This window comes from Taeniopygia guttata, chromosome 1 (genome assembly GCF_048771995.1).
Source record: "Taeniopygia guttata chromosome 1, bTaeGut7.mat, whole genome shotgun sequence".
NCBI lineage: Eukaryota > Metazoa > Chordata > Aves > Passeriformes > Estrildidae > Taeniopygia > Taeniopygia guttata.
This window is the reverse complement of record NC_133024.1, coordinates 36,244,025-36,262,185: the sequence shown is the minus strand read 5'-3', so window position 1 is coordinate 36,262,185 and position 18,161 is coordinate 36,244,025.

Here is an 18,161-nt window from a genome sequence, read left to right as displayed (position 1 = left end):
GCACTTCACTCAGTATCTGACCTGTAAAGATATTAATCTCTCTTGCCAGTTTTTTTATCATGCCAGATTTCCAGCCACAGCCTCTATCCCAGATCCCGCCTCATGGAAATGAAACAGTCAAGATGCAGAAACAAATGTGATGTTTGGGTCTCACGTGAGAAAGGACTGAGGATCACTAAGATATAGAACTTCCACTACCAGGGGTTATGTTAAACTCTCAAATGGGATATGCAACTTTTCACAAGAGGTTTGAATGCCCCTGATGGAAGTGATGAACTACTCACTCAAATAAAGCAGTGATGTATCCCAGTGTACACCCGAAATATAACCACAAAGTCAGTTGTGTAAAACCATGAAGCTAAGTGAAAGCTCAGATGTGGAATGCAAATTGCTCACCTCTGATGAGCACTGTATTCACTTGATTGATTTTAAATGGCTGTATAAGTGTTCTCATATATGTTGAACCTGTATAAAAAAATTAAATCACTCCCAGTGGAATTTTTTTGGTATTACACTCCGAAATTGAGCTTAACTTGAACAAGATAGTTTAAATACCTTGGGATCATAGCATGATTTTAATTTTATTTCAGAACAATAAAAATGTGGGTGATACAGTCATTTTGAATATTGTCGTATCTAGATTATAAGACAAATTCATATTTTCCAGTATTATTCCAATGATTTCCATCAGATATAGAACTGGTATGGTGTTTTCAAATGACTCGAGAACATGTAATTTTTGATTTTAGATTTCTGACAAAATTGTGTAACCAAGCCACCATTTTGAATTTCTTAGCAGCATAGATATTTTTCAACATACCTTTTCTAAAAACCTTGGAAAGAGGAATGCCTTGGACTTTCGCAATTTTCCCTCATTGTACTTGCTTTATCTCAGTGTCTGGATTCAAACATAAAGCTCTTAAATAGAAGATTACTGCCACTTTGTCCCTATTTATAATCTGATGTGTCTATGCATGATTGAGCTCACTAAGTCTACTGAACCTTTGGTCTTTCTATTACTGAACTCCATCAAAATACCTCTTGGTATACTGCATCTCTGGAAAGATGCTCATCTTCACTTGATCTAAAGCTTATTCCAATTCAGGCAGAATTTGTTATTCTGTTGCTCATTTAAACAACAAATTGATTTCTTTTTGAAATTTCATTTAACTTTCATGCCTCAATTCTTATTATCTAGGACACAAATGAAACTGAGCTTTGTAAATCAAAAGTCAGTACGATCAAGTGAAGTTCAGAAGTTATCAAACAAATCTGTGATTTGATGCCTGTGAAATTAGAAGCTTGAAAAGAACAAGTTAAACCAAAAGCATTTCCTGTACACAGAAACACAGGAGTGTCTGGGCTTCCCTCACTCACTTCTACTCACTTCCCTCATTGATACGTCAATACCTTAATTCAAACCCAGCAGAGCTGATGGCAGACTGACCCCATATGGCAGTTTCTTCAGCTTTTAACATATAAATCACTTTTTCTTTTGCTCCCTGTAATCATTCACATGTTTTCACAATGTTGTATCAACTAATACTAGAGGAAGGGGAAAAACAAAACAAAATAAAGCAAAGCAAAACAAAAGCAAAAAAAACCCCAGGCGGGAGGTTACAAGTGAGTTGGAATATTTTGAACCAGATTGTAATTACTGTCTCAGATTTTCTAACTTTGCTAACCTGCGCAAAAAAAGTTGTAAGGCTCTCAGCTTTGCCTCTGAGCAAAAGTTGGGGATATACAAAGAACTTTCTGCTGTGACCCTACATGAAAAGTAGAACAGGGAGGTCAGTATGTGAGTGAGTGAAATTTTAAAAGCTTTCATGGGAGAAATTCATTGAATTTCTAGTCAAAAGCTCATCATCTAACAAGCATTAAACTCAAAGTAAGGATTGCCAGCTGTAGGAAGAACTTAATGCAGTGGTATTCTCTGTCTTGGACAATTAAATTTTCCCTCTTCAGCCATCTCTGAGAAAGCTGGCACTGCCTGGTTTGGATGCAGGAATTGGATTTCCTCCATTACCTAGCTAAGTTTCTGAGACAGCTTCAAGAATACAGTCTAAGGTACCTCATTATTTCCTTGAGCTGCCAGCTGAAATATTGATAAGTAAATGTAAATGTCAGTCTCTGCCATTAATCACAGAATAACATTGATCATTTAGAAAGTGTTTAAATTTGCTGAGACACTATTTAAGACTCTGTACATATAGAACATATTGTTTGAAGTATGGAGATTTACGTTACTGTTAATTTTTAAGTGAATATAAAGTAAAAAAAAAAAAAACAAACCAAACTGTGTTGTTGAGCTTCAGAGTATTTGTAGATTGACTTAGGAGGGTTTGAGATCATGACTTAAAAAAGACTCAGCATGTAACACAGAGCCTTTAATTTAGGAATTTATCAATGGCAACAGATGAGCCATTTTTCCCCCTACTGTGTTAGTGGCATCCCTGGACCATCACCACTTTGATAAAGAAGAAGCAAATAATCCCTCTCCCTTCAGCTGGGAGAGAAGAATACATGTTTCAAGAATTTAGGAACTGGAAAGAAACTAAAAATTCCAATTTATGACAAGCAGAGGTTTCAGGAGGTCTTTATTCAATGGTGCAATTGGAATACAACAATTTGTGTCATTTTATGTGCTGTGAGAAGTCTCACCTGCCTTGTAGCTTCTACCTCAGAGCAGGACAGGACTTATACAATACTGCCCTGTACTGGTTTTCTCTGTCTAGAAGTCTTGGACATTGCACAAGCTCCCAAATGGCATTGGCTCTGTTTCTGTTAAAAAATGAACAGTCTCAGTGCAGAATAATTCAAGTGCCTAAAGTTAGTTGTACAGCACAATTTAGAGTGTCTTTCCTGATTCCAAGCGTGCTCCTGTGTTGCATATGGCAGCTTTATGGTATAGAGGAACTGAGAGAAGTTAAGCTGGAAACATAGGGTGCAATGTGGCAAAAGATGTTTTCATGTTTGTCTTTGTTTCGCACTACCCTAGACTATTTAAGTTTGCAATAAATTAAATTATTTTTCTTTAAGTCTAGTCTGCTTTGCCTTTGATGGCAATTGCCAAGGGATATTCCTGTCTTTATCTCATCGACCCATGAGCTTTTCCATCTTATTTCTTGCTTCTGCTCTGTTGTGGAGGAGGAGTGAAAGACTGGCTGAGTTGAGGTATGGGAGCCAGCCAAGGTCAGCCCAGCAGCCCCTCTCTCTAGGAGAGGGGGCTGCCTGCCTTGATAGTGAGACCATTTTCCAGCTGCCAGGAGTGTGACAGGGCTCTGCAGAGCTAGTTTATGTTGTTGATCTGAACCACAGCATCTTGGGACTGCTGAAAGGGCTATTCTGTTGTGGGAGCAACGGGGCTGGATGTGCCTGTTCTGGTGCACTGGTCTGACACAGCAACAGAGGAATCTGCTAATGAAGGACAGAGTAAAGCTGGAAGAGATGCTTCACCTGTGCAGAGCTATCTAAGCTGGAACACTAGTCCCAACCCTAAAGTCTTCTCATATTCTTTTATCTGACTCAGTTTTCACTGAAGAAAACCTAAGGCAAATGATCCCCCCTTGCTTGTGATGCCTGGGTTATCTGGCTACTATTGCAATCACATGGATGATGGTCTAGAGTCTCAGGTATATTTAAGCCTCTTTGAAAATGTTTCTGGTGTCTTTATGAGCAGAAATACACACAATATTAGTGAAATTATTGTCTAGCTTGTCTCCTTTCATGATCCCATTACAACAGGAGTTGTAGGTGTTGAAAGTGCTTAAACAATACTGAGGTTTTTTTCCCCTAACGGTCTAATTACCTGTGGATTTTGCATATTTTATCACTTTTAATTGCTGAAACAAAACTTAAGGAGAAATTTCATTGCCACTGCTGGTGGATAGACATCATAATCAAATAGTATTTTATTTTTAAAATGTTTATTAAACAATAATGGGGTCTTCTAAAGCATATCGTATCTGTGGCAACCCATCTCCTTGCTGTATGTGCACAATGGAAGAAACTCCCCAGGACAAGGAGACAGTAGCAAGTCAGGCCTTTCTGCAATACTGCAGTGAGCATGGAAAGCCACTACTGAACTTATGAAGAATGAAGAGGTATTTTAATTTTCAAAGCAGGAAAGACGTTGTTGTACACACAGGTCATGTATGCAAACTAATCCTACCACAAACCCTGAGACAGATGTATTCAGTGACCTTGTGTAAATTTCTTGAGTATGTATTTTTAAGTGTATAGACACTTCATGACACACACACAGACACTAAATTTAACCTCAAAAATAACATTTCATCTTCATCTGCCTCCTTGGGCTTCCAAATAGCTTTTAAAATCTGATCCAGATGTTTTGTGCCACTATTCACCATCTGGTAAAATATGATAAACACTTTTCTCCCAACTTTTTGGGTTCATAAGGCTATAATCAAGTAAAATCTCCTGTTTTGTATTCAAGGTTATCTGAGACAAGAGGATAAATTCTGCATAATGCAAACTGATGCTCATCTCCCTTTACCTGCCTTCACCTTAAACTACATTAGGTGCTTTTCAGAAACTTGTCTTTTACTCTCTCTTTGTTCAGTGACAATTCAGCAGTCCGAACTGGGGCTTCAGGAAACTAAATTAATCACAGGATGATGGTGATTGAATTAATTCCTGTGTATCCTGTGGGCAGGGATGGGAAATTCTATAATATCTTAGTGTCAGGTAATAATAACAATAGTAATAGCAAATAACCAGATTCCATTGGCATAAGTGGCACTGGTGAATTCCTGAATTTGCAATGCTTGAACAGGGTCTTTTAGCAGATCCAGTAAACAAGCACATAGGATTTTCATTTCTTAAGGAGGCACAGAAAGAATTTTTTCCTTCTTCTGAAAGTGTTATAGAATTCTCTCATGCACATATAACTGGAGTGTCATCACAGAATCATAGAATTATGGAATGGTTTAGGTTGGAAGGGACCTTATAGGACCATCTAGCTCCAAACTCCATGCCATGGATAAGGACGCCCTTCAGTAGACCAGGTTTCTCAGAGCTTCATTGAACTTGGGAGTAAAAAGAAAAAAAAAATACATATCCTTAGCTGAGATAGTTCAAAGAGCAGTATGGCATACACCTAATACAGTACTGTGCTATGATAAGGGTCTTAGATAAGTTCAATATACATTTGCATCCAGTTTGGATCCTCACACAGAAATTGCTGGACATGACAACTAACTACTCTGTTTTATAGTAAATTACCCCCATTTTGTGCAGGTCAGAACAACTTCTGACAAGGCAACTACAACTTTTGTGCAAAGCAACAAAGAACCAAGCTGATGGTATTAAAACATTTCAGCAGGTTGGTCTCTAGTGTGGCTGACTTGTGAGCAGAGTGTGACTGGAAAGAATCAAAGAGCATGTCTGCACTTTGCACAATGGATAGATGAGAAGATCCCCAAGGAACTGCCCCAGACACCAGCTCCCAGCAAACACATTTTGGCTGCACATTGCCTCGTTAGCAAAGTCAAGAAGCAGACACAATTGTATTAAGCCCAGTCCCTGGCTAGTGTTTCTAGAAACTGAGATTTTTGTGGTACAATGCACATCCCTTTCTGTGGTGTTGCAGCAAAAAGCATGGAGACATCAAAAGATGCTTTCTTACATAATTTGTAAGGAATACAGCAAAATTCTAGTTAAGCTATGAATCCAGCAGGAACTTTCTATCCCGTGTACAGTGCTGAGTGTTGTCTGTGGTTTAATTTCATCCTATTTGGAATAAATGCAAACATTTTTAAGGATTCCTGAAAAAGCCTGCTTTAGCAAGAACTAACAGCTTAATCTTTAGGTTGCTGACTTGAAAGGGAAGCCAGAAAGAGATCATCTATAATTTTTTTTAATGGAAAATGGAAAGCAAGGATAATATTTTTAAAGCCTGGAAAGCTTCTCTGACAGCTTCTAACTTCCAATAATTTCTCACTCCTCTAAGACTTTAGAGAAGTTCTAAAAATAATTCCCCTTTTTCAATAAGACAGAACTTTCATTCTAAATAAATGAGAAAAGGCTGAGAAAGTTGTGGTTGAACAGCCTGGAGAAGAGAAGGCTCAGGGGAAACCTTATGGCCTTTCAATAGTTAAAGGGGGCCTGTAGAAAGAAAGGGACTTCTAACAAGGGCGTGTTGCCAAAGGATAAGGGGTAATGGCTGTAAACTGAAAGAGGGTAAATTTAGGATAGCTACAAAGAAGAAATTAAAAAATTTCTTCACCATAGCAAGAGAGGTGAAACACTGGCACAAGTTGCCCAGGGATGTGGTGGATGGCCCATCCCTGGAAACATTCAAGGTCAGGTTGGAAATGGCCCAGAGCCACCTGATGTAGATGAAGATGCCCCTGCTCACTGCAAGGGGGCAGATGGACTAGATGACCTTTAAAGGTCATTCCAAACCAAGTTGTTCTATGATTCTGTGATTCTTTGAAGACACTAGAAGTACTTCCATTAATTCCTCTATGTCTTGGTTTGGGGGGCGGGTTTTGAGAAATTTAGGACTCCTAATCCTGGATTTCCTCACACATGTAATTCATCTTCTGTTTACAGACTGTAAGAAAAAAATCAAACTTGTCCATTTGATAAGTCTAGCAACTCAAACAATGGCCTACTTTTTCATGTGATATCAGTGTTTACTTTCAGGAGAAAAATATATACATTACCAAAACTATCTGATTTGAGCAATGAGGCTTGAAAACATTTGCTGCCAATTTTTCAGTTAAAGCTGCCAGCTTTATCAACCTGATAGCACTAACATGGACATAAAACTGAAGAAAGGATCCAAAAACTGAGCTACAAGTGTAATTAAGGCAATGTTGCTGTTATAACATCCAAGTATACTTTACAGCTTGAAAATGAACTTTCATGTCACTTCCAAGTCAGAGTTTCTATGGACTTGTATAAATCCCCATGAATCTATCACAATAAGAGAGCTCAGATAGCAATTTCTCAGATGTATACCTCTATGTGAACAGAATGTCTATTTCTCAGCAAGTTTTGGTGTCTTTTTTGGTGGGGAGGGCGTGAGTGTTGTTGTGTATATTAAAAATGAAGAGTGGAAAATCTCTAATCCACTCCTAAGGACTTTGGCAGACTTGTACTTTTGATCATAAAGTTTACCTAAATAAATGTGCATAATTATATAGTAAACTCCTATTTTTTGATATTTTTTTTTAAATTCTAAAACCATGCTAAATAAAGATTTAACTGTCCATGTATTTGATAGCTTCCTAAAAGATTCTTTCACTGCTCTTAATTACACTGTTCAGTAGTGACTTAGAAGATCTTGGCCGTTTTAAGAAAAGGGTTTCTGATAGTTTACCCAAACCACTAAAAAATAAAGCTTTAGTCTTTCATCAAAAGCTATACAAAACCAAGATTTTTTTGTTTGTGTTTTTAGTACAGATGGACTGAATAAGTATGGTTCTCTGCTGTATTGGGATACTTGGTGAACTGGCTGGCATAACATAAATACTTGGGAAGCTACAAATAATCCAAGTCCATGCTCAGTCTGCAGAAAATAGTAGAGGAAAAGACATCGTTCCAGAGTGTTCTGATACCATATGGCAAATAGCATTTTCTGCTAGTATGCAACACAGTTTAACTCCAAGGAATTTGCAATTATATTCAACTAATTAACATTATTTATTTTTTACCACACTGTCTTTCCTCTTAAAAGGAAAGGGAAATCAAATTCCACCCACTGTGACTACTGCTTTTGTAGTAGATGTTTAACTGTTGAAAGAGGAAAATGAGTTTTAAGGGATAACTAGTAAATATGTGCACAACATATATCAAAAGAGAAAATGGACAAAGACTGCCAAACAAACTTTTCTTTAAATTTTCTCTTTCTGACAGATATAGATTTCATTTTAGGATCATCAGAAGCCTAAGTACATACTTAAAAAAACAAAACCTCCTCAAAGAGCCAGAATATGAGCATACCTGTTAGCAATCTCCCTTCCCATCCAGTGCTGTTGACAACACCCAGGGTCAGCACTGTGAATATATTTGATGTCAACTGCTCTTCAGGGGCTCCTTTCAGTTTTTTTTCCTCTTGCAAGAGAAAAAAAAAAACAAAATAAAAACTGGCAAGAGAAACTCCTCTTCCTCAAAGTATCAAGGAGAAAACAACTCTCCTGGCTCTTGTGTTCTCCTTGTCCAAGTGCTGTGTCAGATATTTTAGTTGTATTCATAAGCCTGATGTTGTTCTGCTCTTTTCATTTTAAACCATATTATTAAAAACATATATATGACTGGGATGAATCCTGTTGTGGGATACTGTGTACCATCTCCCTGGTCTTGCTAAGATGAAGGTAAGAAAAGGTCATAAAATTATGGGAGAAGGATCTCCACCAACGCATGGTGTAAGCACAGGCTTTATGTCCCACACAAGTCTCTGTTTCCTAGACTTGAACAGATTTTGAGCGAGGAAAAGAGTCCTGCAGTAGTTGTGCAGAACTGGATACTGGGTATAGTTGAGGACTGTGTAATGCCACTGTGGTAGATAAGGGAGAATACTTCCCAACCCCTTGCCCGTAGGAGTTGTCTGACATCATGTATCAATTTTCCCCACTTCCTAATTATCTACAGCAAGGTAAAGAATAGACTGTCAATTCTGGGACTGTGATGTCCGTTTTTGCAAAATAAATACAGAATGTGGAATGTTAAACTTCATTGGCAAGTAGATTAATTTTTGTTCTCTTATTCCTCTTTATTATTTTTTCTCACATACAAAATCCCATGTGGCTCCTGTTTTCAGAAACAATCAGTTTTGGGAGATGATGCCTCCAGTTTGAGCAGTCCTCCTGAAAGGAGACTGCCAAGGTCATAGACCCATCTTGTCTCACCTAATTAAGTCACTTTGAAGTCAGATGTTTGCTGATAAGATCGGTGTCCTGGGTTCTCTTAATAGTCAAGGTGGAGAAATAGGCAGCTCCAGGAGAAAATCTGTATTAAATTTGAAACTTATTTTAGGAAGAAAACAATCATACTCTGAAATTGTCTACTTCTGATCACTGAATTTAAAGCTAGAGTGATAAGCTCCAACATGCAAGACTAACTATTTGAGTATCTTTGCATAATGTCCCCTATGTTAGGGATCAGTAATGCTTATTCACACTATTGAGTCCTTTGTGTTCTTTATAAGGCTGCCTTAAAAATGCCTATTTTTCCTTGATCTTTCTGCATTCTCTGGGAATTTGAGAGCATGCCTTATAATACAGATAAGGAAGGGACAAGAATGACTGAGACAAACCTCTACCTGTGGCTAGAACTGAGAGGTTGCTGTAGCAGGATCTTTGAAACATGTCAGGAGGACTGAAGAATTCTAAAACCTAGGACTGAAGACTTCACTGACCAGCAGTTTCTTTTCACTTTCTGACTTATGTAACACAGGTGATACCACCCAACAGTGTGACAGGTGGTGAGATCAGTATACAGTCCTCCTCAGAGGATCTGTGCTGGGATACAGCACTTGACTGTATTGCTTCAAGTCACAGATCACTGTTTCATCAAATACATTGGCCCATGTGAACAAACTTACTTAACAGTTTGGTGCTCAAGAATGAGCACAGGGAGGACTGTGAAATGATAAACCGAAGAGCCTGAATTCCCAGCTTGCACAACTCTCAAATACCAAGTCACTGAGGAAGGAAAAGGAAACCTAGGGTTACGTAGCAAAACTGGAAAAGTACAGTGGGATTTTTGTAATGTTCAAATACATCTGCATACATATTAATACAAATTTTCAAGTGGATTGCAAGAGTTCCTGTATTTCAGTCTCATGACAATCTCCACTCTGCCATGAACTACAGAGTGCTTTGGGCATCAACCTATCACATAGCCCTGCCAGGAGAGAAGTGTTCCTTGGGGGATAATGATATCATTTGGACAATAGACACTGAATGTGATTTTGTATGCTTATGTAGCATGCTGGATACTGAAAAAGGAGTCTGCACATAGCTTGCTTAAACTACTTAGCTGTCTTCATTTGACTCATTAAAGTCTCCACAGACAGGCCTAAATCATAATACCATTATTCTTAATGGCAACATGTCCGTGGATCTCACTCTCTCCTTTCCAATTTCACTCTCCATCACTCTTTCTCAGTCTTACCTCTGTCATCACTTCTGTACTCATGGAAACAGAGCTGAAAGCAGCAGGATCTTTCTCCCCTGTTTCACCACTTGATGTGAAGCACAGATGGCTTTTCCTTTCACTCCCTGCCTCCCCCTCACACAATTCCAGCAGAGGAGTAGGAGGAAGGCTGTATGCAGCCAGCATGTTACAACACTCAAGATGGACTAAGGATGGTCACAGTGCCTAAGTTTAAAATGAGCAATTCAGATTTTTTGCTGTGCTGGGACTCTCAGGCTTTAATTCCCTGTAGCATTACAGGAAACAAAGTCACAATGGTTAACTAATGCAGCACTTGCTGGTGGTCTAAATATTGCTCCTACTTTGCTCCACAGGCAGTAAGGGATGCCAGTCCTTAATAGCCAGAGGTTTGAATTGCTTATTTCTCTTCTGAATTTAGACACTGTAATTGGAGTTTCATTTCATATAGAAGCCAGAATAGGCAGCCAGACCACAGCCCTAAATCACAGTCAGAGCTGTTCATTGCTCTCTCAAGGTTATTAGACGCCATAGCAGATGGCCTGAGGTACCAGAGGAGGAACTCCAATTATACCCTCAGGGCTTTTGATAAAACTGACCTCTCACACATTTCATGAGACCCTCACATTAGAGTGTGTAACCTCAGGACACTTTCAGACATATCTGCACACAATTTATTTTTTCAATGAATTTTGCCTTGAATCACATTGTACAGATAACAATGTTCCCTCAAATAGTAGTAAACTTGTTTCCACTCCAAGTTGACAAAATTTTTTTTCACTTAAATAAAACCAAGAATTAAAAATAATATATAGAAATAGTGAATCCAATATGCAAAAATATTAAATAGTCTGCTTTCATCAAATATGGAGCTAGTGGGGCTGATAAGGAAAAAGAGAGACCATCAGTGCTGGCCAGAATGATGCATTCAACATTGGCTACTGCTGAATGTCCAAGCTATCCCTGAAATTAGGCTGGGGGGTTAACCATGATTGGATCCAGCAGAGTGACAGCTGACACAACCTCATCAGTTGTGTGATTACTTGTGTGATTCCTGAGATACCTATCTCCTTATAGAGTTGTGCTGCCCTTCATACCATAAACCTTGTGCGTATTTAAAAGCTTACTTTTACAGAAGTGAATTTAATAAAGGGGGCAGATAGCTGCTGATTCCTCTTTAAGGAGAGGGTAACTGCTGAATAATATCAAAGCCCTTTCCCAACTCCCCCAGTTTAAGTGTAGCTGTGGTGACCTTTATATACAATGGATTATTACATTGGAATATGGTTCCTTCTTGGCCTGACACAATAGACTCCTCAGGACAATAATTTTCAGACTGTTACCTGAGCCTTCTTAGGATGCAATGAACTTGACTAAAACCATCTCCAAAAAAGGTAGTACTGTTGTCTGCTCCATAGAAGAAGTAACTTTAACAGAGGATCCATCAAAACATATGCACTGCTTTGTCTACTGTCATTTAAGTGCAAACCATGAAACATAAAACATGTTTGCAAAAATACCCATAGTTCCTCTAATATTTCTGGCAAACAGTTTTTAGTACATGATTGATATGTAGGTGTTTTAAATTGTTAAGACATTAACTCTAAATTAATCAAGGAATGGTTTAAATCTGTATAACCCCGTGATAAGCACCACATAAGGGATCAGAGGAAAGAGGCAAAGAGACAGATACTCATCCTGAAAAAAAATCTGTGACTCTTGAAAAAAGTAAATATTTGTCCTAGGGTGACATTATGATGCTTGTACCCCCAGTTGTCTGTTCTGTTTATGCTGGATATTATGTTCTGTGCCTTCAAGACTGGCTCTGAAAAGCAAAGTTTTGTTTTGTTATCAGCCTGCTCACTCCCCCACAGTCTGCTGGACACAGACTGGGGTACATAGTGCTGCTTTTGCCCTTGCTCCTGCTGCTTTTTTTTTTTTTTTTTTTTTCCTTGTTAGTTTAGCTAGGCAGTCTGAATTTTCCCTAGACTGTCTTTCTTTCCCTTTTCTTGGAACCATTCTAATCTACTCCAGACTGGGACCTGGGAAGCACCGAGAGTTCACACTTTGTGGCCTGCAGCAGCCATTCCCAGTGCCGGAGGGACCAATAACAGAGCGACCACTCCCAGGAGAGACTTTCTGCATTTGTCATCTCTTCAGAGTGGTGGAAGAGTTTTGTCATCTGGTGTTGTTCATTATTTTTTGTGCTGGGGAGTGCTTTGCCTGTTAAATAAACAGGTTTTTTTCCATTTCTCTCCAAGGAAATTCTTCCCAAACCAGGTGGGGGGAGGGGCCGTGGGGGTTTGCTTTCGGGGGGCTCCTTCCAGAGGTTTTCGCCCAGATTTGCTCTAAACCACAACAATGTTACACAGGGAACCAAAAAGTGCCTGCTTAAGAACACTCTTTTTTTTTTTTTTTTAACCACTGGAATGATTGACCTCAACAAAATTATTTGGATTTGGTCTCAACAGTTTCACAGTTCTTCAGTGTTGAGTTGGAAGCTGATGAAAGTACAAAGAAAAGTGTATATTAAGCAAATGATTAAGTCTAACTTGGGAATAGCATTTATATGGCTAATCCCTCAGGCAAACCACATGCATGGAGGAATTATTGGTTTAAATAGGGGCTATTATTAACCTTAACTAGTAAGACCTTTAACTCAGCTGACTGTTTTGATCAGAGTACGTTTGAGTACAGCCATAGTCAGGCCATGTCTGATATTGACTCACCTTTCCGCTTCCTTCTTATCCAATATCCTGACTCTGACACTGGCCAATGCAGGACGCTTAGAGGAAGAGGCAAATAACAAAAAGCTGCGTAGACAATGGGTGAGTTTATGGTACACACAGCTCTGGCATCAGCAGTGTTCTTCCTCCTCAAAGCATGCACCGGTGACAGTGTGCCTTTTAAGGCTGTGTATACCAGGAGATGATGATTTCTTGACAGAGGCCAGTTTCCAAATCTAGAAACATTCTTTTTGATTGCTCGCTTGAGATCTGGGACAGCTACAGGGGTGGTAAGATGGACCAACAAGGATATAGGCATACATCAGATTATGCTGACCTTTGGAACTACAAGGATGAGAAGCAGCAGCAGAGAGATAGGATAGACAGCTTGAGACAGCAATATATCCAACTATATTAGTAGAATTTGCCATAACATTACTGTCTATATCTTAAGACAAACATGATATGACTCAACAAAGCTTTTTGAAATACTATTTTATTTTTATTTAATAGAGTAAACCTGAGGAACAAGCCAAAACCAGTCAAACTTACAATTGCTATCAATTTCAACTTTTGGGCTCAGGTCAAGGTCATCTGGATTTTCCTTCTTCTGCCTTTCAGAGGTTTCTTTGAAGTCCAGCTAGCACACTATTACCATAAACACTCTTCCCATCTCACATCCAAAAGGAACATCCTTTGTAATCTGGCTTTCTGTATATCTTTGGGAGCCTCCCCTCCTTTCTAAACCTCTGCCTCAATAGCTAGAATCATTATACTCAGGAATTTGCTATGCAACAGACCCTTGCCTTCTGCAGGCATTTGGAACACACTGGCTCTACACAGTTTTCAAAAGCCACATTAAAATGCATCTCAGATGCCCATATCAAAATACAATCATTATGATTAATCACTCTAGATATCCCTTCAAGGCAATTAGATGAGAAGGACTCCTGCACAAACATACTCGGGATGATTCCAATGCAGAGAGAGAACAGTAAGCTACATGCAATCCTGGCATATATAAATCCTTTAAATCAAGTAGGCACATGCTGGAAGCCTTTTCAACACAGACATAGCTGCATAGAGACATTTCTTGTAAAATGACTGCTCACAGCAACAATCAGAATTCCCCCATGAATTCTTGAGGTGTTAAAATTTTTCACTTTACATTTTATCTCAATTGTTAAAGTGAGGAATTATACCACAATTCCTTGAGCTGATTTTAACACAAAGATGTCTTTCCTTTTGGCCAGAGCCCCAAAACACTATATATAAATATTCTTAGAATGTAGAAGTCTTTGCTCCCAAGACTGAATAATTTTTGCTATATATACAACCAAAATCCCTCCAACTGTCCTGAGATAACAACATATATGGCTTACAGAGAATCAAGTTTATGAATAAAAAAGGATCAGGCTGGCTGACTCCCAGGATTATTAACTAAAATATGGTTGCTTATCTTTAACTGTAAAGTAGCAGTGTATCCCACCAAGCCCCATTTCCAGAAGCTATAAATATTTTTCTTACTAGAGCAGCAATACTGTTTTCAGGCATCTATTGATAGTTGAAATTCAAAAACATCATTAATTTTCCAGTTAAGGTGTTCAACCTCTTCCACATGAAGAGTGCTTAAATAAAATCAGTGGAATGACCTACTACTGGTCAAGATCTCAGATGAATGTCATTTACCACTAATATTCTGCCAGTAAAACTGGACTGCAATTATTAAGACCTCTAGTCAGAAACAGCAAATACTTTGAATTTTGTATGCCTTTATCATTTTCAAGGCTTTTATATACAGGAAAAAAGATGTGGTGAACTGCCAGATCTATCCAAGTTACATGCATATTAACTTTGGAAATTGGAGTCAGTATATCCCTAACTGTAATCTGTTTATCTAGCACTGCATATACACATACCAAAGTAAAAGGGTAATACTTTCCACTTACAGAAAAAAAATCATTCTCCTGTCTATTTTCATGGAGTGGAACAGAGCTTGGCAGAACAATATTTCATTTTATTTTGCTTCAAAATACTTCTTTAGTTGTGCAGATGGTTTTATAAGGATTCATACATAGGTTTTTCTATCTCTCCAATGACATTTTGTCTTGATGTATGGAGAAATTAAATATCTTCCTAAGGAGTATTTACTCGTCAACCACAAACTTTGAAAGCAGACCTTGCAGCTCTTTTGGCTAGTAATGAGGGCTAAAGTCAGTACCTGGTGAGTGTTGATGAGAAAATGCTCTGCTGACATGATACATTCTTCCTCCTTAGTCCACCTAGGTGCGCCTAAACTTTCTAAATGTAGAACTCAGGATTTCATGTGAGAGCTGCACTCCACTCACAATTGCTAATTCATTGAATCATGGAATGACTTAGAACAGAATGGTCCTGTGAAGGTCTGACAGTATAACCCCTGCTCTAACCAGGGCCATCAGTGATTGCATTGCTCAGAACCTTGTCCCATTGATCTTTGACAGTCTCTAAAGAGGGAGAATCCAAGAGTGTGTTAGCCAACCTCTTTCAAGTGATTGTGGTGTTTTTTTTAATGTCCAGTGAGACATTATATTCGTCTTATTATAACTTGTGTCTGTTGTACCTCATCCACTCTACCTGCAAGCACTTTAGTTTTCCCACAGTTACCAAAGAAATCTGGCCTGGATCAAAAGAACACTGAACTTTTGTACATGGTACCTGTATTAAAGATGAAACTGGTGCATTGTAAAGGGCTTTGTTTGGACAGAGTCAGGACATGACATGAGATAAAACAGGCCCTCAAATGCTCACTGTAAGCAGCACCTCACTTATTATAGAAGCATGGAATCCTGAAGGTTGGAAAAGGCTTCTAAGATCCAACCATTGACCAAATACAACCATGTCCACTAAACCATACTGCAAAGAGAAATGTCACCATGCAACTTGGTGCTGTATTCCAGCAACAGGATGGAAAAAGATGGCACAGCCCATTTGAAGTAGGTGATCTTTCCAAAGTACAACCATGTACAGACACAAAAGGTATTGAAAAATCAGACTCAAGCATTCTCAGAAAAAATGTTTAGTCAAATGCATTTTTATTAAAAATAAATGCATCTCTTCTACAGAAGTAGATGCCAATACAGGATTACTAAGATATAGACAGTGCTCTGCAGCCTCTACAGGGTTGAATAAAATACACTAAGATTAAGTGACTTGTCCGGACCTACACTTGGAAACATTTCTTTCAGTCAAGAGCCAGCTCTTTGGATCCTAGCTATCAATGTGGGAACAGGTGATGATGATGAAGAGGAATGGTGACATTTTCACCTCATACTTAAGTTTAAAGATAAGAAGATATGGGCTCAGCCTTTCCCAGTGCAACACTGTGCAACATTGTGCTAGATTTTCGCAGGGTAGTATGGAAGCTGAGTTAATGGGCTGAGAATGCCAGATCCTTAGATAGGAGGAAGGTCTGTGCATCCTAGGAGACCACATGCAAAGCCTGCGTACATGTGTGCAGGAAAATGACACTGCTAATGAATCCTGCAGACAGGAGGAATTTTAAGACTGCAATATGAAACAATTAATGGAGAAGGCAGTTCTAAAAATACACTAAAGAATAACCTCATAAAATGGAGTCTTGCAGTGTCTAACAGGCTCTAATGATAGCTGAGACTTGGAATGTGTTACTGCCTTCAGGAATCACCACCTCCCCTGGATCAAAGGACTAGTTTTAGCTCTGTGCTAATTGCAGGATATCTTCTCCCTCCAGAGTGAAGGTGATTATCTCCAAACACAGAATGAGTTGACTAACCCCAGATAAACAATAAGACATTATCTTTCTTTTCCAGGCAACTAATTAAAGAGTTTCAAACTGTAGTAATGTGTGTACATAACTTCCACAGCATTGCAGTTAAAAAATTTAATGTCAGGTACCAAAAGGAGCAGGAATAAGGGATAGATTGTTGAAAGATAATTAGGTAATTATTACCTAAATATCTAGAAAAGCATATTACGTTTGCATTGTAAAAATGTTGTTACAGATTACCTTTTCCTCCCACAAAGTTTTGTCATCTCTCTTTTGTTTCTCTGACTTGCTTTATGTCATTGTGCAATACTTGGACCCCACGCCTTTCACCAAGTTAGAAATACCAACTCAGAGGGTGATTTACCAAATTAATTTAATTTTTTTCATGCATTTACAAGCCAAGAAGGGATGTAAAGTAATGAGTTTGAATTGAAATGTACTACTCAAAATACCCCTGGAATCCTGGAATACATTTCCAACATTCCTCAGCCTAGTACAGTGGATACATCCATCCTTAAAGGAGAATGAAGTTAAAGAATTAATAAATATTAAAAATTGCTAAATGAACAAATTAAGCATTCAAAGGCACCCTGGGCTTTGGTCCAAGTCATTCTTTCATCAATGGAATGGCCTCTTGAAGGAATAGGAAACCTCTCTGATCTGTATTTAAAATGAGTCAGGGCAGGGGAAGTTTGACACTGCTTTATGGTCTCTGACTGTACTTGTTTCAGAAACTATCACTTCCTTTTGTCCTCTCTAAATTTGAGCTAACACCTGGGAAATAGGAAGCTGTTCAAAGAACAGTGATCCACAGTAATGATGAAGACACTTGAAACATAGACATACAAACAGTTTTGTAGGAGACATACCTTTCCCTGTATGACATATAGTCATGTTCAGAAGCCTATCTCTGCTGTGCCTTGAAAAGAAAGCAAAGATTTTTCTGTGTAATTACTGCATGTTCAATCTTTTTCAAGATTGTGGCATTCAGTGTGCTCAACAGAAGTCAGTCACTATTTCAGGACCTTTTCTGCAAATAACTGAACATCATCTTTAAGGGTTACATTGCAAATGCCCCACACCAATAACTGGACAGCAGGCTTGCCAACATCTACCTGAGGAGTTGCTGTCTTGAGACAACAAAAATCAGCTTGATATAATTTCTATAATTACAGGAGCTCCCATATTAAAGTGACCTAGTGCTAGAGTTCTCAGACTATCTGATGGAAAGTTTTGGCAGCTTGTTGTGACCATCCTCAATCTTCCCAACAATGCAATTTTTCTGCACGTAGTGTTTTGCTACAGGAGCTGTAACGTGTACCAACACACTGCAAACATTTTGTTCTCATTTTGTGTCAGCATCAGTGCTTGGCACTAGTCAATGGCGGATGGGAACTGACTGCCACCATCAGTTCATCATCCTACTGTAAAACTTTCATACCTTTTCTCTGTGAGCTCTCACGGGCAGCTCATCACAGCACTGACTCATTTTCTCTTCCTTCTGC